The sequence below is a fragment of the Bufo bufo genome, chromosome 2 (assembly GCF_905171765.1).
Source record: "Bufo bufo chromosome 2, aBufBuf1.1, whole genome shotgun sequence".
Lineage (NCBI taxonomy): Eukaryota > Metazoa > Chordata > Amphibia > Anura > Bufonidae > Bufo > Bufo bufo.
Window position 1 is genome coordinate 373,464,998 of NC_053390.1, and position 24,549 is coordinate 373,489,546.

Here is a 24,549-nt window from a genome sequence, read left to right on the forward strand (position 1 = left end):
ATGTCCCCGTGATGTTCACGATCCAATTTGATATCTGCTCTATCAACTTTCGATGTTCTTTTATGCGCCTACCATGGTGATTACGGGTGGCGGGGAATCAGGGTTCCAGGCCGGAGAGGGAGCGTGAGAAAAAGAGACCAAATTTAAGGGAGATAAATTTATTTTAAAAAATTGGGATCGAGAAGAAATGTGGGAAAAGCTATTGAGGCGCAAATGTGGGACAAATTACAGAAGCCCAAATGTGGGCCAAAAGAGTCAAGCGGAATTGTGGGAAAAGCTATTGAGGCGCAAATGTTGGCCGAAAGAGTATAGCGGAAATGTGGTACAAAGTATTGAAGCTTAAATGTGGTACAACTTGTTTAAGTTTAAGCATTGAATCAAAGGAGGTAGCACGCATCAATTAAAGAAGCATTTCAGAAATTTTATTCCCTGTCACCTATGCAGAGCAGGGGTTTATTCACGTCTAAAATTGTATAATGTCAACCCAAGAATGTAACAGAAAAATTACAGAAATTAATTAACCTGTCTACTTGGTAGAGCAGGGGTCTATGTCAGAAAACAACTGTTTATTGTCACCCGAAAATGTAAAATAAAAATTATTGAAATGTATTAAGCTGTCAACTAGGTAGAGGAGGGGTATATTACACCCAAAAATTGATGAATTTGACCATAAAATGTAACTGACAAATGTTATATATTTTTTTTACCGGTCTAGTAGGTATAGCAGTGGCACTTTACACCAAAAAATTGCTGAATTTCACCAGAAAATGTAACTGACAATTTCTTTTTTAACCTCTTAAGGACATAGGGCGTACAGGTACGCCCTTGTGCCCTGGTACTTAAGGACACAGGGCGTACATGTACGCCCTGTGTATTTTCGATCACTGCCGTGCGGCTGGCAGTGATCGGAACCCGGTGCCTGCTCAAATCATTGAGCAGGCACCTAGGCTAAATGCGCGGGGGGGTCCCGTGACCCCCCCATGTCGGCGATCGCGGCAAACCGCAGGTCAATTCAGACCTGCGGTTTGCTGCGATTTCTGAAGTTTCTGGTCCCCGCAGTCCCTGACCGCGGGGATCAGAAACTTTATATGCCTAAAAAAAAAGTTTTATTCACCCCCCCCTGCACCCCCGAATGATTTTTATGGTGGCGGGAGGTGCAGGGGGAGGGTTGCGGGCGGTGTGGGCGGTGCGGGAGGCGGGTGGTGCGGCAGGCGGGATCGCGATCCCCCGCCCGCCTCCCCTTGTATAATCGTTGGTGTCTAGTGGGGATACCAGGGTGCCAGCACATTGCTGGCACCCTGGTATAAACGGCTGACATCTGCGATGTCAGCCGTTTAACCCTTTCCATACAGCGCTCCGTACGGACCGCTGTATGGAAAAGGTTAACAGCGCAGGGAGCTCCCTCCCTCTCCCATCGGGGGGCTGCTGTGCCTTTGCAGCCCCCCGACGGGGAGGGAGAGAGCCCCCAGAGAGCCCCCCGAGAGATCCCCTCCTTACCCTTCCCCGTCTGCGAAGTTCTGAGCAGACGGGGAAGGTTCCCATGGCAACAGGACGCCTCTCAGGCGTCCTGCTGTCCATGGTGCTGAACAGATCTGTGCTGAAAGGCATAGATCTGTTCAGTGTAAGTAAAATACAGTACAGAACAATATATATTGTACTGTACTGTATTATTCAGACATCAGACCCACTGGATCTTCAAGAACCAAGTGGGTCTGGGTCAAAAAAAAGTGAATAAAAGTGAAAAAAAAGTAAAAATCAAAAAACACATTTATCACTGATAAAAAATGAAAAAAATAAAATTCCCTACACATGTTTGGTATCGCCGCGTCCGTAACGACCTGATCTATAAAACGGTCATGTTACTTTACCCGAACGGTGAACACCATAAAAATAAAAAATAAAAAACTATGATGAAATTGAAATTTTGCCCACCTTACTTCCCAAAAAAGGTGATAAAAGTGATCAAAAAAGTCGCATGTACGCCAAAATTGTAACAATCAAACCGTCATCTCATCCCGCAAAAATCATACCCTACCCAAGATAATCGCCCAAAAACTGAAAAAACTATGGCTCTTAGACTATGGAAACACTAAAACATGATTTTTTTTGTTTCAAAAATGAAATCATTGTGTAAAACTTACATAAATAAAAAAAAAGTATACATATTAGGCATCGCCGCGTCCGTATCGCCCGGCTCTATAAAAATATCACATGATCTAACCCCTCAGATGACCACCGTAAAAAAATAAAAATAAAAACGGTGTAAAAAAAGCCATTTTTTGTCATCTTACGTCACAAAAAGTGTAATAGCAAGCAATCAAAAAGTCATATGCACCCCAAAATAGATGCCAATCAAACCGTCATCTCATCCCGCAAAAAATGAGACCCTACTTAAGATAATCGCCCAAAAGCTGAAAAAACTATGGCTCTTAGACTATGGAGACACTAAAACATTTTTTTGGTTTTAAAAATGAAATCATTGTGTAAAACTTACATAAATAAAAAAAATTGTATACATATTAGGTATCTCCGCGTCCGTGACAACCTGCTCTATAAAATTACCACATGATCTAACCTGTCAGATGAATGTTGTAAATAACAAAAAAAAAAACGGTGCCAAAAAAGCTATTTCTTGTTACCTTGCCGCACAAAAAGTGTAATATAGAGCAACCAAAAATCATATGTACCCTAAACTAGTACCAACAAAACTGCCACCCTATCCCGTAGTTTCTAAAATGGGGTCACTTTTTTGGAGTTTCTACTCTAGGGGTGCATCAGGGGGGCTTCAAATGGGACATGGTGTCAAAAAAACCAGTCCAGCAAAATATGCCTTCCAAAAACCATATGGTGTTCCTTTCCTTCTGCGCCCTGCCGTGTGCCCGTACAGCTGTTTACGACCACATATGGGGTGTTTCTGTAAACTACAGAATTAGGGCCATAAATAATGAGTTTTGTTTGGCTGTTAACCCTTGCTTTGTAACTGGAAAAAAAATATTAAAATGGAAGATCTGCCAAAAAAGTGAAATTTTGAAATTGTATCTCTATTTTCCATTAAATCTTGTGCAACACCTAAAGGGTTAACAAAGTTTGTAAAATCAGTTTTGAATACCTTGAGGGGTGTAGTTTCTTAGATGGGGTCACTTTTATGGAGTTTATAATCTAGGGGTGCATCAGGGGGGCTTCAAATGGGACATGGTGCCAAAAAAACAGTCCAGCAAAATCAGCCCTCCAAAAACCAAACGGCGCACCTTTCACTCTACGCCCCGCTGTGTGCCCGTACAGTAGTTTACGGCCACATATGGGGTGTTTCTGTAAACAGCAGAGTCAGGGCAATAAAGATACAGTCTTGTTTGGCTGTTAACCCTTGCTTTGTTAGTGGAAAAAATGGGTTAAAATGGAAAATTAGGCAAAAAAATGAAATTCTCAAATTTCATCGCCATTTGCCAATAACTCTTGTGCAACACCTAAAGGGTTAACGACGTATGTAAAATCAGTTTTGAATACCTTGAGGGGTGTAGTTTCTCAGGTGGGGTCACTTTTAGGGAGTTTCTCCTCTAGGGGTGCATCAGGGGGCTTCAAATGGGACATGGTGTAAATAAACCAGTCCATAAAAATCAGCCTTCCAAAAACCAAACGGCGCACCTTTCACTCTACGCCCCGCTGTGTGGCCGTACAGTAGTTTACGGCCACATATTGGGTGTTTCTGTAAATGGCAGAGTCAGGGCAATAAAGATACAGTCTTGTTTGGCTGTTAACCCTTGGTTTGTTAGTAAAAAAAATGGGTTAAAATGAAAAATTAGACAAAAAAATTAAATTCTCAAATTTCCTCCCTATTTGCCAATAACTCTTGTGCAACACCTAAAGGGTTAACAACGTATGCAAAATCAGTTTTGAATACCTTGAGAGGTGTAGTTTCTTAGATGGGGTCATTTTTGGGTGGTTTCTATAATGTAAGCCTCGCAAAGTGACTTGAGACCTGACCTGGTCCCTAGAAATTGAGTTTTTGTAAATTTCGGAAAAATTTCAATATTTGCTTCTAAACTTCTAAGCCTTATAACATCCCCAAAAAATAAAATATCATTCCCAAAACAATTCAAACATGAAGTAGACATATGGGGAATGTAAAGTCATCACAATTTTTGGGGGTATTACTATGTATTACAGAAGTAGAGAAACTGAAACTTTGAAATTTGCAAATTTTTTTCAAATTTTTGTTAAATTAGGTATTTTTTGGTGCAAAAAAAATTTTTTTTTTTACTCCATTTTACCAGTGTCATGAAGTACAAAATGTGACGAAAAAACAATCTCAGAACGGCCTGGATAAGTCAAACCGTTTTAAAGTTATCAGCACTTAAAGGGACTCTGGTCAGATTTTCAAAAAATGGCCTGGTCCTAAGGTGTAAAAAGGCTGTGTCCTTAAGGGGTTAAACGGCCTACTAGATATAGCAGTGGTACATCACACCCAAAAATTGGTGAATTTCACCATAAAATGTAACAGACAAATTTTTTGATTGTTTAACCTGTCTACTAGGTATAGCAGTGGTGCTTCACACCAAAAAATTGTTGAATTTCAACTGAAAATGTAACTGACAAATTTTATTTTTTTGTTAACTGGCCTACTAGGTATAGCAGTGGTACTATACACCCAAAAATTGGTTAATTTCACCAGAAAATGTTAATGACAATTTGTTTTATTTTTTTAACCGGCCTACTAGGTATAGCAGTGGTACATCACACCCAAAAATTGGTGAATTTCACCATAAAATGTAGCAGACAATTTTTTTTTTATTGTTTAACCTGTCTACTAGGTATAGCAGTGGTACTTCACACCTAAAAATTGTTGAATTTCAACTGAAAATGTAACTGACAATTTTTTTTTTTTTGTTAACCGGCCTACTAGGTATAGCAGTGGTACTATACACCCAAAAATTTGTTAATTTCACCCGAAAATGTTACTGACAATTTTTTTTTTTAACCAGCCTACTAGGTATAGCAGTGGTACTATTCATCCAAAAATGTGTGAATTTCACCCGAATGTAAATGACAAAGTAGTGAAATTATATAGAATAAAACACGTAAAAAAATAAATAAAATTGATTTATGAGGTGGAGTTCCATATGGAGTAGGAGTTTGAGGAGGCGGTGGACACAGCGGAGTAGGTGGAAGCAGCGGTGGAGGAGGACGAGATAGCCAACACAGGTTTTTGGTTTTAATTAAATTTTTTTAAATTAAGGTACACTCCAAAAGAGTGTGAAATATCCAAAATACAAACATGAGCCATTGCGCTGCAGTATAACAATGGCTGGTTAGTGCCGGTATACATGTCTATTCTGGACAAGGTATGGACAAGTCCTGAGGGATCCATGCCTGGTTCATTTTAATGAACGTGAGCTTGCCCTTATTGGCTGTGGACAGGCGGCTGCGCTTGTCTTTGATGACGCCCCCTGCCGTGCTAAACACACGTTCAGATAATACACTGGATGCAGGGCAGGCCAGCACCTCCAAGGCGTAAAGGGCAAGCTCAGGCCATGTGCCCAATTTGGAGACCCAGAAGTTGAAGGGGGCAGACCCGTCATTCAGTAAGTGTAGGGGTGTGCACACATACTGCTCCACCATGTTGGTGAAATGCTGCCTCCTGCTAAGACGTTTCATATCAGCTGGTGGTGCTGATTGTTGTGGCGTGCTGACAAAGCTTTTCCACATTTCAGCCATACTAACCCTGCCTTCTGAGGTGCTGGTGGTGCCCCAGCTGCGTTGGCGACCTCTTCCTCGTCCTCTGCCTTCACCTTGTGCTTCCACTGTGCCCCCGCTGTCAGGTGGGAATGCCACCAGCAGCGCGTCTACCAGCGTGCGCTTGTACTCTCGCATCTTACGATCACGCTTCAGTGACGAAATTAAGGATGGTACGTTGTCCTTGTAACGGGGATTCAGCAGCGTGGCCACCCAGTAATCAGCACAAGTTAGAATGTGGGCAACTCGGCGGTCGTTGCGGAGACACTGCAGCATGTTATCGCTCATGTGTGCCAGGCTGCCCAGAGGCAACGAAAAGCTGTCCCCTGTGTAAGGTGTATCATCTGTGTCCTCTGTATCCCCCCATCCACGCACCAGTGATGGCCATGAGCCGGTCTGGGTGCCACCCTGCTGTGAACATGGTTCCTCCTCCTCCATCTCCTCATCTTCCACCTCCTCATCCTCCAGAACTGTGTCCTTGCTGGACAATTGTGTACCTTGGGTTTATGGGTGCAGGAACCCACCCTCGGAGCCACTTGGGAATGACTGGCCGGATACACTACGAAATGATCCCTCTTCCTCCTCCTCCTCCTGTGCCACATCCTCTTCCATCATCGCCAGGAGCGTTTTTTCAAGGAGGCATAGAAGAGGGATAGTAACGCTAGGAACAGCGTTATCGGCACATGCCATGTTGGTGGAGTACTCGAAACAGCGCAACAAGGAACACAGGTCTCGCATGGAGGCCCAGTCATTGTTGGTGAAGTGGTGCTGTTCCGCTGAGCGACTCACCCGTGCGTGCTGCAGCTGAAACTCCACTATCGCCTGCTGCTGCTCGCACAGTCTGGCCAGCATGTGCAAGGTGGAGTTCCACCTTGTGGCCACGTCGCATATGAGGCGATGAGCGGGAAGGTCGAAGTTATGCTGCAGCACTGACAGGCGAGCAGCAGCAGGGTGAGAACGCCAAAAGCGCGCACAGACGACTCACATTTTATGCAGCAGCTCTGACATATCGGGGTAATTTTTAAGGAATCTCTGCACCACCAAATTCAGCACATGCGCCAGCGAAGGGATGTGCGTCAAACCGGCTAGTCCCAGAGCTGCTACGAGATTTCGCCCATTATCGCACACCACCAGGCCGGGCTTGAGGCTGACTGGCACAAACCACACATCGGTCTGTTGCTCAAGGCCCGTCAACAGCTCCTGCGCGGTGTGGGGTTTGTCCCCCAAAACAGATACGTTTTAAAACTGCCTGCTGTCGTTCACCATTGGCTGTGCTGAAGTTGGTGGTGAAGGTGTTACGCTGACTGGATGAGGAGCTGGTAGAGGATGAGGAAGCAGAGTAGGAGGAGGAAGCAACAGGAGGCAAACTGAAGCACCCTGCAATCCTCGGTGGTGGAAGGACATGCGCCAAACTGCTATCCGCCTCAGGCCCAGCCGCCACTGCATTTACCCCGTGCTTACTGGTCCACGTATCCGTAGTCAGGTGCACCTTGCCACAGATGATGTTACGCAGTGCACACCTGCTTGGTTGTGCAGGGAAGGGATGGCTCGCCTTGAAAAGTAGTGGCGGCTGGGCACGATGTACTGTGGGACAGCCACCGCCATAAAGCCTTTAAAACTATCCGTCTCCACCAGATTGAATGACAGCATTTCAAAGGCCAGTAATTTAGAAATGTTGGCATTCAGGGCTAGGGATCGCGGGTGGGTAGTGGGGTACTTCCTCTTCCTCTCCTGCATTTGGGAGATGGAGAGCTGAACACTTCCGTGGGACATTGTGGAGATGATTGGTGACCCAGGTGGTGGTGTTGCTGGCAGATCCTCTGTTTGCGGGGTGGCACTGTCACTCCAGAGGTAGGTGAAGAGGCCGCGACTGCAGCAGAAGAGGAAGCACGAGGAGCCAGAGACCTTTCTTGGTTTTTGAGGTGTCTACTCCACTGCAGCTCGTGCTTTGCACTTAAATGCCTGGTCATGCAGGTTGTGCTCAGGTTGAGAACGTTTATGCCTCGCTTCAGGCTCTGATTGCACAGCGTGCAAACCACTCGTGTCTTGTCGTCAGCACATTGTCTGAAGAACTGCCACGCCAGGGAACTCCTTGGAGCTGGCTTTGGTGTGCTCGGTCCCTTGCTGCGGTGGGTATTAGCAGGCGTACTGTCTAGACGATGGCCGCTCCGCTTTTGCACCCTGCTCCCTCTTCTGCTGTGCTGGTGGCTCTATGCGACCACCGCCTCTTCCTCCGAACTGCATAGGTCACTCGCATGACCTTGATTCCATGTGGGGTCGAGGACCTCATCGTCCTCCACATAATCTAACACCCCGTCTTCACCCCTGCCTTCTGTCACAGCCTTTGGTTTGCGCTGTGACACTGTTGCCACACTTGCGGTTGCCCGCGGCACCGTGTTGCTGTGAGAGCATGTGGTGGCAGTGTCTTGGCCTTCTGGGTGATTGCCGTGACATGGTTGCCACGCATGTTGTTGCCGGTGGTAACATGTGGTTTAGTATGCTTGTGTGTGCACTTCCCCTTTAAGTTGTAGCCTTCCCTTGTCTGGTGTTGGAAGGGTTAACTCCCTTCCTAGTGTTTTGTGAATACTGGGTTTATGTGTGTGTGGGTGTGGCTGCTTGAGCTATTTAGTCTCTGCTGGATGCTTGAAGCCCAGTGTTCCTCCAGCCTTGGTGTATGCTGGTGGTTCTCTGTTCCATCTGTCCAGTGAGGGCCTTCCTTGTGGTCATCAATGTTATCACGGTGTCTCCTTCCCTTCCTGTTCCTTTGTGTATGGAGTGGGTTTTGATCAGGGTGTTGGTATGTCTATTTTTTGTGTTACATGTCTGGTAGTGTTTGGTGTCCAGCATGTTGTTTAGACATTCCCCTGTTTCACATTTATTGCAGCTATGGATGTCCTGGGTCCCTGTGTGGTTTGTGGTGTGTGCTGTGTCCTTAATGTTTGTATGGACACCAGCACTTGTGCACGGGTTCCAGTCAGTGTGTCTGTGGCCGGTAAGTGTGTTACTGGTCTCGCTTACCTGCCATTTCTATAGCTGTATGTGTTCCCCTCTCCTTGCAGCCTGGCCTCAGATAGAGACTCCTGTTCCTCCATTACTGGGATGAACAGGTCATCTCTTTCCTGCTCCTTAGTGAGGGATTACCAGGGCGACTTAGGGTCTTTAGGTATCCTGAGTATGAGTCGTCCTACCATCGGGGTCCGCGCATACGGTGAGGAGTCAGGGAGAGAATTAGGGACGCGGTAGGAGGTGACCTGCTCCCTTACTCCTTTTGGCCAGGCTGATCCCCCTTTACCCTCTGACACCGCATGGTGGGGGGTTTCCCCCACTCCCCGCCGTGACCCCTTCCTTGTCGGTCTGCACACTTTCGAAAGCCCCAGCACTTGGCACCTGTGTTTCGTCATCATCCGAGACGTGCTGCGATGGTCCTCCCATGTACTCATCTTGAAAGATAAGTAGTTGGGCATCGGTGCACTCAATCTCTTCCACTTCTGGGGTAGGGCTAGGTGGATGGCCCTGGGAAACCCTGCTAACAGAGTCATCAAAAAGCAGAAGAGACTGCTGCATGACTTGGGGCTCAGACTGCTTGGCTGATTTGCAAGGGGGTGAGGTGAAAGACTGCATGGACATCGGCTGCAGGTGCCAACTGTGGTCTTTCAGCAGGAGACTAGATGGGAGATAATGTGAAGGAACTGGATCCACTGCCAGCAACCCAATCTACTATCGCCTGTACTTGTTCAGGCCTCACCATTCGTAGAGCAGCATTAGGCCCGACCAAATACCTCTGCAGGTTTTGTCACCTACTCGCACCTGAGGAAGGGGTTTCACTTGTGAGTGTAGCTGGCACAGATCGACCACGTCCTCTCCCTGCAACAGGAGCTCCACCAGCAGCACCACGACCTGGGCCACTTCCCTTATTTGACGCTCATGTTTTTCAAATTTAGGATCTTGCCCTAAATGGGTGTTTAAATAATAGTAGAATAGAATGACAGTATGTAAAGGTTGTATTTCACACGGCCTGAACCAGATTAGGCCTCAATTGAAGACTCTTTTGCCCAAAATGGCTGTATTTCAAATGCCTGAATCAAACCCTTGTATGTAGAGGGTGTATCTCAAACGGCCTGAACAAGTGTAGGCCTGAATTAAATATTTCTTTGCACAAAATGGCTGTATTTCAAATGGCTGTATTTCAAATGCCTGAATCAAACCCCTGTATGTAGAGGGTGTATCTCACACGGCCTGAACCAGTGTAGGCCTGAATTCAATATTGGTGCACCAAATGGCAGTATTTCAAATGCCTGAATCAAACCCCTGTATGTAGAGGGTGTATCTCACACGGTCTGAACCAGAGTAGGCCTGAATGAAATATTTCTTTGCACAAAATGGCTGTATTTCAAATGGCTGTATTTCAAATGCCTGAATCAAACACCTGTATGTAGAGGTTGTGTCTCACACGGTCTGAACCAGTGTAGGCCTGAATTAAATATTTCTTTGCACAAAATGGCTGTATTTCAAATGGCTGTATTTTAGATGCCTGATTCAAACCCCTATATGTAGAGGGTGTATCTCACACGGTCTGAACCATGGTAGGACTGAATGAAATATTTCTTTGCCCAAAATGGCTGTATTTCAAATGCCTGAATTAAACCCCTGTATGTAGAGGGTGTATCTCACATGGTCTGAACCAGTGTAGGCCTGAATTCAATATTGGTGCACCAAATGGCAGTATTTCAAATGCCTGAATCAAACCCCTGTATGCAGAGGGTGTATCTCACATGGTCTGAACCAGTGTAGGCCTGAATGAAATATTTCTTTGCTCAAAATGGCTGTATTTCAAATGACTGTATTTCAAAGGCCTGAATCAAACCCCTGTATGTAGAGGGGGTATCTCACACGGTCTGAACCAGTGTAGGCCTGAATGAAATATTTCTTTGCCCAAAATGGCTGTATTTCAAATGCCTGAATCAAACCCTTGTATGTAGAGGGTGTATCTCACACGGCCTGAACCAGTGTAGGCCTGAATTCAATATTGGTGCACCGAATGGTGGTATTTCAAATGCCTGAATCAAACCCCTGTATGTAGAGGGTGTATCTCACACGGTCTGAACAGTGTAGGCCTGAATGAAATATTTCTTTGCACAAAATGGCTGTATTTCAAATGGCTGTATTTCAAATGCCTGAATCAAACCCCTGTATGTAGAGGGTGTATCTCACACGGCCTGAACCAGTGTAGGCCTGAATTAAATATTTCTTTGCCCAAAATGGCTGTATTTCAAATGGCTGTATTTTAAATGCCTGATTCAAACCCCTGTATGTAGAGGGTGTATCTCAAAGGGCCAGAACCAGTGTAGGGCTGAATTCAATATTGGTGCATCAAATGGCGGTATTTCAAATCTCTGAATCTAACCCAAATGTATTAAGGGTGTATCTCACAATGACATCTGCATCAAAGGCTGCCAACTAAATTTCTTTGGCCCAAACGAGTGTTTGTTTAACAACTGAATTTTACAGCAGAATATAAGCCTGTAATTTCACACGTGCTATTGCTTCAAGGCCTGAAAATAGTGTTTTTGTCAAAAAAGTGTGTTTTTAAAACCCCAGAAAATGATGGGTGTATTTCTAGCTTAAATTGCACACTGACTAATCCAGATGTTGAAGATTGCCAAAAAAGTGGGTTTTTTGGTAACAGAATATGAAAGCTGTATATATTAAACTTGAATTTAACACTTGCAGATCAGGAAAATACAGTTTTTTGACAAAAAAGTGTATTTTTAAAGCCCCAGAAAATGATGGGTGTATTTCTAGCTTAAATTGCACACTGACTAATCCAGATGTTGAAGATTGCCAAAAAAGTGGGTTTTTTGGTAACAGAATATGAAAGCTGTATATATTAAACTTGAATTTAACACTTGCAGATCAGGAAAATACAGTTTTTTGACAAAAAAGTGTATTTTTAAAGCCCCAGAAAATGATGGGTGTATTTCTAGCTTAAATTGCACACTGACTAATCCAGATGTTGTAGTTTTCAAAAAAAAAAATGGTGATTTGCAATGTCCCAAAAGCTCAGATGCAGTGCTGGTGCACTGAGCTTGCATAAAATATAAATTACTAAATCACCCTAAGACACTGGGCGGAATCGCTCTGCCAGACCCCGAGTTATATGGTAAAGCAGTTCTCTTATCCAGAGTGATTGACTGGCTGAGGGCCCCATCCCATAAATCTTGGATCCCCATAGAGCAATCATTTATTAACTCTACCTTTAAGGCATACCTATTAGGCAACAAAACTCCTAAACCCCTCCACCCCAACGCCTCCCCATTATTTAGAGCCACTCTTTCAACATGGAACTGGTTCCAAACTACTCAATACTCAGTCCCTTATCCATCTTTGACTTTGCAGGTTAAGGACATTCTTCAATTAGCCCCAATGGCTCTCTTAGATCGTCTGCCTGCAGTCTGTAAGAACTCCGATACGCTATTAAGAGACCTGTATTATGAAAATAAACTGCTTTCACGGGAGGAGATGAGGCATAAACTATCGGTTGACAAAAAAAACATCAACTCCCTTTACTTTATCCGAGCATGCATCTCCCAACACATACACCTGGGGGACATGTCCCGCCCCCAAGTCTGGCTGGAAAGTATGATCGTTGGAGATCAATATCCCCACAAAATCATTTCTCAGATGTACAACAGACTTAGAACTCCTCCTGTTTCTCCTACTCCAGCATTTATTAAACTATGGGAAAGAGACACAAAACATATCTTTTCTGCTTCAGAAATTGAGAAGATCCTCATATCCCCACATAAATCCTCTAGATGTGTCAGAATTCAGGAAAATGGTTATAAGGTTATCATGAAATGGTACAAAACCCCTGATGTCACATGCAGGTATTCTGCGTCTGCATCAGACACATGTTGGAGATGCCTATCAAATAGAGGCACCTACTTCCACATTTGGTGGGAGTGCCCTATTCTCACTAGATGGTGGACAGATATTTTTCAACAGTGCAACCATATCTAATGCTGACTTCTCACCTTCTCCTGAGATAGCCCTGCTAAATATATACCCCCAGCCCAAAAACATACTAATATTAAACTATACAAGCAATTAATTCATGCGGCTAGATTTTTGATCCCGAAATTCTGGCTCTCTACCGAAATACCTACCTTGAATCAATGGAAACTAAAAGTAGATCAGGTATATAGATTTGAGGAAATCTCCTTGTGGGAACTACGCAATAACTAAGTTTTGTGAAGGTCTGGAAAGACTGGAAACAAAGTGGCAGTGAGAATGATAGGGGAACGTTATTCACTCCCAAGTAGGAAAATTCCACATAACATGATAATCCCAGCTAGGTTTCTGATTTTCTATGCCTGGCTCCTTGGTCCTTACGAAGGGGCGAACCCGACCCAGAGAGACATAGGGAAGACCAGAGATTTTGAAGCAACTTAGGTAATGATTGTGATATATTGCCACCCTTCTCTACGTTTGTGCTACGCTCTTGATGGTGACCGACTGTGTACTTATGTTATACTTTGTTTATCCTTACCTTTATTGAGGAGGAATGTTCCTAACCTCCTTGAACTGTAAACTAATACTTCAAAATAAAAATTTTATAAGCAAAAAAAAAAAAGGACAATATGTGAAGAGAAAACAATCTCAGAATGGCCTGGATAAGTAAAAGCGTTAAAGTTATCACCACATAAAGTGACACATCAGATTTGCTAAAAAATGGCCTGGTCCTTAAGATAAAAATGGCAGGGTCCTGAAGGGGTTAATCCTTCAGTCAAACTGTGACAAATTCTAAAAAATTTCAGCACAATAGCAGTGCTCATTCCACTGTTCATTCTGTAGTCTTTCTGTACTCTATTCTATTTTATACTGTACATTGCTTAAAACTTTAACAAGAAGTATTAAAGTAAGAAAAGAATTATAGCAGCAGAGACTTGATTTCAATATACGCTCCAGCTATTCTCCAGCCGGTAAATCTTGAGTCACATAACAGGATCAGCTTTACATTCATACTTTTAGTGAAAATTGCTCCCTTTGTAAATCTGGAAACATAAATCCAGGTGTATTTTGTAGTATTTCTGTCAAGTGATTTTAGTTCCAGTGTTTTTGAATTTTATTTGATATTTTTTTTATTAAATTTTTGTTTGTAAAGTAAAGAGGCCTTTTATAAACAGTGTTCAGCTCTGGACATTTTACCTAATGTCTAAATTATTCATGGAGTCAGATCCAAAAACATCTTCATAGGTAATATTACTAAAGTAGAAGCTAGGCATCATAAATTTTTTTTTAGCTTTAGGGCTCATGCACACAACCGTATGTATTTTGCGGTCTGCAAAAAACGGATGCAAAAAATACAGATGATGTCTGTGTGCATTCTGTATTTTGCGGAACAGAACAGTTGGCTCCTAATAGAACAGTACTACCCTTGTCCATAATGCGGACAATAAGGCCTCTTGCACACAAACGTTTTTTTTTTCCATTTCCGTTCCGTTTTTATGGATTCCGTTTGCGGTCCATATGCAGAACTATTCATTTCAATGGTTCTGTAAAAAAAAAAAACGGAATGTACTCCGTATGCATTCCATTTCCATATTTCCGTTCCGCTGAAAGATCGAACTTGTCCTATTATTGCCGCAAATAACGATCCGTGGCTCCATTCAAATCAATGGGTCCGCAAAAAATACATATGGAACACATTCGTATGTCATCCGTTTTTTTAAGATCGATGCCCTCTTTGCCCATGTGTATACTGTTAAAACACATTACTGTACATTACATTAATGATTAAAAATGTTATGTTTATGTTTGCGAGCTGCAAACAACGGATCGTATACAGAAACCATACAATTTTTTGTGGAACTACGGAATGGAAACGGAAACACAACGGAAACAAAAAATGAACAACGGATCCATTAAAAATGGACCTCAAAATACTGAAAAAGCCATACGGTCGTGTGCAAGAGGCCTAATAGGACATGTTCTATTTTTTTGCGGAACGGAAATACGGACATAGGCCTCTTTCACACGACCGTATGTATTTTGCTGTATTTTGCGGTCCGTTTTTCACGGATCCATTGTTCCTTTTTTTGCTTCTGTTGTGTTTCCGTTCCGTATTTCCGCAAAAACATCTCCATATGGTTTCCGTATGTGATCCGTTTTTTGCGGATCGCAAATGGAAACATAAACTTTGTAATGATTACTTCAATGTACTGTAATGTTTGTAAACAGTAAACACGTGGGCAAAGTGGGCATGGATCCGCGAAATACAGATGACATATGGATGTGTTCCGTATGCATTCCGTATTTTTTGCAGACCCATTGACTTGAATGGAGTGACGGAACGTTATTTGCGGACAATAATATGACAAGCTCTATATATTAGTGGAACGGATATACGGAAATACGGAAACAAAATGCACACGGAGTACTTTTTATTTTTTTTGCGCAACCAATGAAATGAATGGTTCCTCATATGGACCGCAAACAGAAACCGCAAAAACAGAACTGAAAAAAAATACGTTTGTGTGAAAGAGGCCATACAGAAACGGAATGCACACGGAGTAACTACCGTTTTTTTTGCGGACCCATTGAAATGAATGGTTCCGCATACAGCAAAAAAAAAACGGAATGAAAATATGTTCGTGTGCATGAGCCATATTTTTTGCAGGTCCATATTTTGGAGATCACAAATACATATGGGCGTGTGCATGAGCCCTTAGTCTGAGACTGTGCCGTACTGGGGCTCCTTAGACCCACCAGAGGAAGTAATACTGTGGGTCCACCATCCAACTATACAGAACCTGTGCATGTCTTCATTTAATTGCAACATAATCTTTATGGTTATCAATGAATACACAAAACACACAATCAGTAAGGTCTAATGGGGTGTTTGTGAATTACCCCACAAGATCAGAAAGATTCCTGTAAACTTCCGTTGCAGAACTTCAGCTTTGGTAAGTCATCATTGGGGCGTATTTTCTGGGGCATTAGTCTAGGCATTAGTTCTCTGTCTATGGTATGGTCAATCCATTTACCTATAAGCACAGCATACATACAGTTGCAAGAAAAAGTATGCAAACCCTTTGGAATTATATGGATTTCTGCACAAATTGGTCATAAAAAGTGATCTGATCCTTATCTAAGTCACAACAATAGACAATCACAGTCTGCTTAAACTAATAACACACAAAGAATTAAATGTTACCATGTTTTTATTGAACACCATGTAAACATTCACAGTGCAGGTGGAAAAAGTATGTGAACCCTTCGATTTAATTACTGGCTGAACCTCCTTTGGCAGCAATAACTTCAACCAAACGTTTCCTGTAGTTGCAGATCTGACGTGCACAACGTTTAGGAGTAATTCTTGACCATCCCTCTTTACAGAACTGTTTCAGTTCAGCAATATTCTTGGGATGTCTGGTGTGAATCGCTTTCTTGAGGTCATGCCACAGCATCTCAATCAGGTCAGAACTCCTACTGGGCCACTCCAGAAGGCGTATTTTCTTCTGTTCAAGCCATTCTGTTGTTTATTTACTTCTATGCTTTGGGTCGTTGTCCTGTTGCAACACCCATCTTCTGTTGAGCTTCAGCTGGTGGACAGATGACCTTAAGTTCTCCTGCAAAATGTCTTGATAAACTTGGGAATTAATTTTTCCTTCGATGATAGCAATCCGTCCAGGCCCTGACGCAGCAAAGCAGCCCCAAACCACGATGCCCCCACCACCATACTTCACAGTTGGGATGAGGTTTTGATGTTGGTGTGCTGTGCCTCTTTTTCTCCACACATAGTGTTGTGTGTTTCTTCCAAACAACTCAACTTTGGTTTCATCTGTGCACAGAATATTTTGCCAGTACTGCTGTGGAACATCCAGGTGCTCTTGTGCAAACTGTAAATGTGCAGCAATGGTTTTTTTTGGACAGCAGTGGCTTCCTCTGTGGTATCCTCCCATGAAATCCATTCTTGTTTAGTGTTTTACGTATCGTAGATTCGCTAACAGGGATGTTAGCATATGCCAGAGACTTTTGTAAGTCTTTAGCTGACACTCTAGGATTCTTCTTCACCTCATTGAGCAGTCTGCGCTGTGCTCTTGCAGTCATCTTTACAGGACGGCCACTCTTAGGGAGAGTAGCAGCAGTGCTGAACTTTCTCCATTTATAGACAATTTTTCTTACCGTGGACTGATGAACAGCAAGGCTTTTGGAGATACTTTTATAACCCTTTCCAGCTTTATGCAAGTCAACAATTCTTAATCTTAGGTCTTCTGAGAGCTCTTTTGTGCGAGGCATCATTCACATCAGGCAATGCTTCTTGTGAAAATCAAACCCAGAACTGGTGTGGGTTTTTTATAGGGCAGGGCAGCTGTAACCAACACCTCCAATCTCATCTCATTGATTGGACTCCAGTTGGCTGACACCTCACTCCAATTAGCTCTTGGAGATGTCATTAGTCTAGGGGTTCACATACTTTTTCCACCTGCACTGTGAATGTTTACATGGTGTGTTCAATAAAAACATGGTAACATTAAATTATTTGTGTGTTATTAGTTTAAGCAGACTGTGATTGTCTATTGTTGTGACTTAGATGAAGATCAAATCACATTTTATGACCAATTTGTGCAGAAATCCATATCATTCCAAAGGGTTCACATACTTTTTCTTGCAACTGTAGCACGTGGAAGGGAACTGTACATTGCCAAGAGTGTGTGTCTGCTCTGGTCCCACACAATCTCCTGTCTGCTAGTTCCTGTTTCCATAGAACATGCATGCTCTTTCTTTCTGGCTCTTAAAGGACCAGCACATGTGGCCAAATCTGTCACCAGCCAATTATTGCATTACATTAATGATTAAAAATGTTATGTTTATGTTTGCGAGCTGCAAACAACGGATCGTATACAGAAACCATACAATTTTTTGTGGAACTACGGAATGGAAACGGAAACACAACGGAAACAAAAAATGAACAACGGATCCATTAAAAATGGACCTCAAAATACTGAAAAAGCCATACGGTCGTGTGCAAGAGGCCTAATAGGACATGTTCTATTTTTTTGCGGAACGGAAATACGGACATAGGCCTCTTTCACACGACCGTATGTATTTTGCTGTATTTTGCGGTCCGTTTTTCACGGATCCATTGTTCCTTTTTTTGCTTCTGTTGTGTTTCCGTTCCGTATTTCCGCAAAAACATCTCCATATGGTTTCCGTATGTGATCCGTTTTTTGCGGATCGCAAATGGAAACATAAACTTTGTAATGATTACTTCAATGTACTGTAATGTTTGTAAACAGTAAACACGTGGGCAAAGTGGGCATGGATCCGCGAAATACAGATGACATATGGATGTGTTCCGTATGCATTCCGTATTTTTTGCAGACCCATTGACTTGAATGGAGTGACGGAACGTTATTTGCGGACAATAATATGACAAGCTCTATATATTAGTGGAACGGATATACGGAAATACGGAAACAAAATGCACACGGAGTACTTTTTATTTTTTTTGCGCAACCAATGAAATGAATGGTTCCTCATATGGACCGCAAACAGAAACCGCAAAAACAGAACTGAAAAAAAATACGTTTGTGTGAAAGAGGCCATACAGAAACGGAATGCACACGGAGTAACTACCGTTTTTTTTGCGGACCCATTGAAATGAATGGTTCCGCATACAGCAAAAAAAAAACGGAATGAAAATATGTTCGTGTGCATGAGCCATATTTTTTGCAGGTCCATATTTTGGAGATCACAAATACATATGGGCGTGTGCATGAGCCCTTAGTCTGAGACTGTGCCGTACTGGGGCTCCTTAGACCCACCAGAGGAAGTAATACTGTGGGTCCACCATCCAACTATACAGAACCTGTGCATGTCTTCATTTAATTGCAACATAATCTTTATGGTTATCAATGAATACACAAAACACACAATCAGTAAGGTCTAATGGGGTGTTTGTGAATTACCCCACAAGATCAGAAAGATTCCTGTAAACTTCCGTTGCAGAACTTCAGCTTTGGTAAGTCATCATTGGGGCGTATTTTCTGGGGCATTAGTCTAGGCATTAGTTCTCTGTCTATGGTATGGTCAATCCATTTACCTATAAGCACAGCATACATACAGTTGCAAGAAAAAGTATGCAAACCCTTTGGAATTATATGGATTTCTGCACAAATTGGTCATAAAAAGTGATCTGATCCTTATCTAAGTCACAACAATAGACAATCACAGTCTGCTTAAACTAATAACACACAAAGAATTAAATGTTACCATGTTTTTATTGAACACCATGTAAACATTCACAGTGCAGGTGGAAAAAGTATGTGAACCCTTCGATTTAATTACTGGCTGAACCTCCTTTGGCAGCAATAACTTCAACCAAACGTTTCCTGTAGTTGCAGATCTGACGTGCACAACGTTTAGGAGTAATTCTTGACCATCCCTCTTTACAGAACTGTTTCAGTTCAGCAATATTCTTGGGATGTCTGGTGTGAATCGCTTTCTTGAGGTCATGCCACAGCATCTCAATCAGGTCAGAACTCCTACTGGGCCACTCCAGAAGGCGTATTTTCTTCTGTTCAAGCCATTCTGTTGTTTATTTACTTCTATGCTTTGGGTCGTTGTCCTGTTGCAACACCCATCTTCTGTTGAGCTTCAGCTGGTGGACAGATGACCTTAAGTTCTCCTGCAAAATGTCTTGATAAACTTGGGAATTAATTTTTCCTTCGATGATAGCAATCCGTCCAGGCCCTGACGCAGCAAAGCAGCCCCAAACCACGATGCCCCCACCACCATACTTCACAGTTGGGATGAGGTTTTGATGTTGGTGTGCTGTGCCTCTTTTTCTCCACACATAGTGTTGTGTGTTTCTTCCAAACAACTCAACTTTGGTTTCATCTGTGCACAGAATATTTTGCCAGTACTGCTGTGGAACATCCAGGTGCTCTTGTGCAAACTGTAAATGTGCAGCAATGGTTTTTTTTGGACAGCAGTGGCTTCCTCTGTGGTATCCTCCCATGAAATCCATTCTTGTTTAGTGTTTTACGTATCGTAGATTCGCTAACAGGGATGTTAGCATATGCCAGAGACTTTTGTAAGTCTTTAGCTGACACTCTAGGATTCTTCTTCACCTCATTGAGCAGTCTGCGCTGTGCTCTTGCAGTCATCTTTACAGGACGGCCACTCTTAGGGAGAGTAGCAGCAGTGCTGAACTTTCTCCATTTATAGACAATTTTTCTTACCGTGGACTGATGAACAGCAAGGCTTTTGGAGATACTTTTATAACCCTTTCCAGCTTTATGCAAGTCAACAATTCTTAATCTTAGGTCTTCTGAGAGCTCTTTTGTGCGAGGCATCATTCACATCAGGCAATGCTTCTTGTGAAAATCAAACCCAGAACTGGTGTGGGTTTTTTATAGGGCAGGGCAGCTGTAACCAACACCTCCAATCTCATCTCATTGATTGGACTCCAGTTGGCTGACACCTCACTCCAATTAGCTCTTGGAGATGTCATTAGTCTAGGGGTTCACATACTTTTTCCACCTGCACTGTGAATGTTTACATGGTGTGTTCAATAAAAACATGGTAACATTAAATTATTTGTGTGTTATTAGTTTAAGCAGACTGTGATTGTCTATTGTTGTGACTTAGATGAAGATCAAATCACATTTTATGACCAATTTGTGCAGAAATCCATATCATTCCAAAGGGTTCACATACTTTTTCTTGCAACTGTAGCACGTGGAAGGGAACTGTACATTGCCAAGAGTGTGTGTCTGCTCTGGTCCCACACAATCTCCTGTCTGCTAGTTCCTGTTTCCATAGAACATGCATGCTCTTTCTTTCTGGCTCTTAAAGGACCAGCACATGTGGCCAAATCTGTCACCAGCCAATTATTGCATGTCCTGCACTATTTTAGGCGTCTCTCCCTACCTGAGCTCTGACTGTCAGGGATGTGCATGATCAGGGGCGTAACTACCATAGCGGCAGACCATGCAACTGCTATGGGTCCCAGGTAAAGAGGGGGCCCAGTTGCGATATCTCCTCTTCTACTGGGGTGAAAACTTGGTCTGGACTCTACCCTCTAAAGCAAGCATGTCAAACTCAAAGGCTAGCATGGGCCAAAAAAAATTTAAGTTTATGTGGGCCGCATCAAAAAAATAAATAAAAATCGTACATTTTCATAGAACAACATTGTTGTTTCATGACTGCTGACCCCCAACATCCCGTTGCCCAATAACACAAGTGAGACCTATATATATATACAAATATTAAACTTCACTATAAGACGCACCTAGGTTTTTGAGGAGGAAAATAAGAAAAAAATATTTTTAACCAAAAGTTGTGCTTTTGGTGGGCTTTGAATTAATGGTGGTCTGTGCATGACACTATTATGGGGGATCTGTGGATGACGCACTGTCATGTGGGGGATCTGTGGATGGCACTGTTATGGGGGAACTGTGGATGGCACTGTTATGGGGGATCTGTGGATGGCACTGTTATGGGGGATCTGTGGATGGCACTGTTATGGGGGATCTGTGGATGGCGCTGTTATGGGGGATCTGTGGATGGTGCTGTTATGGGGGATCTGTGGATGGTGCTGTTATGGGGGATCTGTGGATGGTGCTGTTATGGGGGATCTGTGGATGGTGCTGTTATGGGGGATCTGTGGATGGTGCTGTTATGGGGGATCTGTGGATGGTGCTGTTATGGGGGATCTGTGGATGGCACTGTTATGGGGGATCTGTGGATGGCGCTGTTATGGGGGATCTGTGGATGGCACTGTTATGGGGATCTATGGATGGCACGGTTATGGGGGATCTGTGGATGGCACTGTTATGGGGGATCTGTGGATGGCACTGTTATGGGGATCTGTGGATGGTACCGCTATGGGGTGGGATATCTGTGGATGGCATTGTTATGGGGTGGGGGGATCTGTGGATGGCATTGTTCTGGGGTGGGGGATCTGTGGATGGTGCTGTTATGGGGGATCTGTGGATGGCATTGTTATGAGGTGGGGGATCTGTGGATGGAACTGTTATGGGGTGGGATATCTGTGGATGGTACTGCTATGGGGTGGGATATCTGTGGATGGCATTGTTATGAGGTGGGGGGATCTGTGGATGGAACTGTTATGGGGGGGATCTGTGGATGACACTGCTATATGTCATCCACAGATCCCCCTCATAACAGTGTCCCCCAATACACCGGCCCTCTGCTCACCGAAGTATTTATAAACGTGAATCCTTATCCTGTTATTAAGTTGAACTAACGCTGCGCTCTCCCATGTTCCCATGTTCCCCTGTATCCCCATAGCACTTACTTAAGCTTCCATAGCAGGCAAAGCGGACGGCACCAGTAACGTCACTCACTGACGTCGCGAGTCTGCTCCGCCTGCTTCATTCATAAAGTGGGCGGAGCAGGCGCTCGACGTCAGTGAGTGACGTTACTGCTGCCGTCCGCTGTGCCTGCTATTGAAGCTTAAGTAAGTGCTATGGGGATACAGGGGAACATGGGAACATGGGAGAGGGCAGCGTTAGTTCAACTTAATAACAGGATAAGGATTCACGTTTATAAATACTTTGGTGAGCGGCGGGGCCCGGTGTAAAAGTACAGTGACTGCACCGGGCCCCGCCCCTAGTTACGGACTCCAGCCCCTCCTCTCTCCCGGCTCATACATAGCAGTCTGCGATGCTGCATCTTTGCCGGGCTGCAAAGATATTCATTGCGGGCCGCATGCGGCCCGCGGGCCGCATGTTTGACACCCATGCGTCTAAAGGATTAACTTTTGGCAAATGAGGCAGTGGAAAAATGGCCCAAGGGTTATTAAAAAGGGTGTGGGGGGCCTGGTTTGATCCTTGCTATGGGGCCCTTACTTCTCTATGTATGCCACTGTGCATAATTATAGTTTTACTACATACATACAGTAAGGTAAGGTACGCACGGCCATCCTAGCGTCGACGTTGCCGCCTCCACATGTGAGAGGGGCAGCGCTGCTTGTTTGTTTGTCAGTGTTGTTTGTCTATGCCCTCAGCTCCTGATGATTTGCCACAAAGAAACGCGTTGAGCATATAATGGGCGATACGTAGGCACATACAAACTGAAGCTGCTAGGTGTAGGCCGCTGTGCCGTCCCGGGCACTGCATCATCTTTGTTAGGGCGACATTACTAGGGGAGTTAATAGGATGATTTGGAGGTGAATCTAGAGGCTACACAGTGTGAGTGTACACCAACGCTTTTATTGAACACTGTATATAGCATATCTGCCCACTCCTCTCCCTGCAAGTAGTTTTGTCTCCTCAGTGCCTGGTTTTTATTTGTGTACGCATCACATCATAAATCATAGTATTGGTGGATGCTCTACAATTGATAGGGGTTTATTACCTTGCAAGCAAATTTTTGGCAGAGATACCTCCTCTATATACCCCGCATCAAGTGATAGGGGTGGGAGAATATTCTGACCAGAACTGGTGCCAATTGTTGCATTTATAGCTATACAAAGGATAACACTTAGGCCTCTTTCAGACGGGCGTTGCGGGAAAATGTGCGGGTGCGTTACGGGAACACCCGTGATTTTTCCGCGCGAGTGCAAAACATTGAAATGTGTTTTGCACTCGCGTGAGAAAAATCACGCATGTTTGGTACCCAAACGTGAACTTCTTCACAGAAGTTCAGGCTTGGGATCGGTGTTCTGTAGATTGTTTCCCTTATAACATGGTTATAAGGGAAAATAATAGCATTTTTCTGAATACAGAATGCATAGTAAAATAGCGCTGGAGGGGTTAAAAAATATAAAAAAATATTTAACTCACCTTAATCCACTTGATCGCGGAGGCCGGCATCTCCTTCTGTCTCCTTTGCTGAACAGGACCTGTGGTGAGCATCATTACAGGAAAATGACCTGTGGTGACGTCACTCCGGTCATCACATGATCCATCACATGATCCATCACCATGGTAAAAGATCATGTGATGGATCATGTGATGACCGGAGTGACGTCACCACAGGTCATTTTCCTGTAATGAATGCTCACCACAGGTCCTGTTCAGCAAAGGAGACAGAAGGAGATGCCGGCCTCCGCGATCAAGTGGATTAAGGTGAGTTAAATTATTTTTTATAACCCCTCCAGCGCTATTTTATTATGCATTCTGTATTCAGAATGCTATTATTTTCCCTTATAACCATGTTATAAGGGAAAATAATAATGATCGGGTCTCCATCCTGATCGTCTCCTAACAACCGTGCGTGAAAATCGCACCGCATCCGCACTTGCTTGCGGATGCTTGCGATTTTCACGCAACCCCATTCACTTCTATGGGGCCTGCGTTACGTGAAAAACACAGAATATAGAGCATGCTGCGATTTTCAAGCAACGCACAAGTGATGTGTGAAAATCACCGCTCATGTGAACAGCCCCTTAGAAATGAATGGGTCGGTATTCAGTGCGGGTGCAATGCGTTCAACTCACGCATGGCATCCACGCGGAATACTTGCCCGTGTGAAAGGAGCCTTATTGTGATCATTATTTTGCATAGGGATTCACTCTCGTTCCAATCTTTTAAGGTGTATTAATAAAGTTCAACATTTTTAAATATATACACATACAAACGTTCTATTGTTCAGTGATAAGTACATGGTAAGATATTCTAGTATTTTTTATACAATATTTCCATACAAATACATATACAAAAGATTATTACTTTATTACTTTTTATCCCAACCTCATGATACCCTCCCTACCCACCCTCCCATTGTGGTGCGTCTCTTCAAGAAAGTCAACGGAAGAGAATTCGAATGTCAAATTCCCCCGTA